Source organism: Penaeus monodon, chromosome 23, assembly GCF_015228065.2.
Source record: "Penaeus monodon isolate SGIC_2016 chromosome 23, NSTDA_Pmon_1, whole genome shotgun sequence".
NCBI classification, from domain to species: Eukaryota; Metazoa; Arthropoda; class Malacostraca; order Decapoda; family Penaeidae; genus Penaeus; species Penaeus monodon.
Window position 1 is genome coordinate 16,656,314 of NC_051408.1, and position 539 is coordinate 16,656,852.

The following is a 539-nucleotide window of genomic DNA, read 5'->3' on the forward strand; positions in this document are numbered from 1 at the left end:
ACTATTTATTGTAGGACTTCATTTGTTTTCAAGCTTAATTACATTCTGAAAAGAAAATACAAAAAGAGCAGATAAATGCATAGCAAAAAGAATAAAGAATAGCGCACGAAAAAGGACAAACAGCCAAAGCGAATTCACATCACGCGTTTCATCAGTCCTCACTCAAATTCGCAACAAATTCAAGTCGTAGATAGAAAAAAATGGGTGACAATTTTTAGATCTGTAAAATAAATGATAAATGGAATATATATCATTTATTTATAACCATTTATCTCCCTTCCATCATGAATTTGGATCTCGTTGCACTTATACAAAAAAAAACATTGGGTTGTTTTTAAAAAGTTATGAATGAATGTCGTGTTATAACCGGCGGATGGTGGGCGTAGAATCTGCGACAAGTGGCGCCTGTTCATTGTTTAGACCTTGAGACTAACGAGGGAGGTGGCTAAGAGGCGGGGGGGGGGGGTGAGGGTACACATGCATACACACGGACAACGGACACACAGTATCAAAACATGTACATATACACGCGCGCTAAT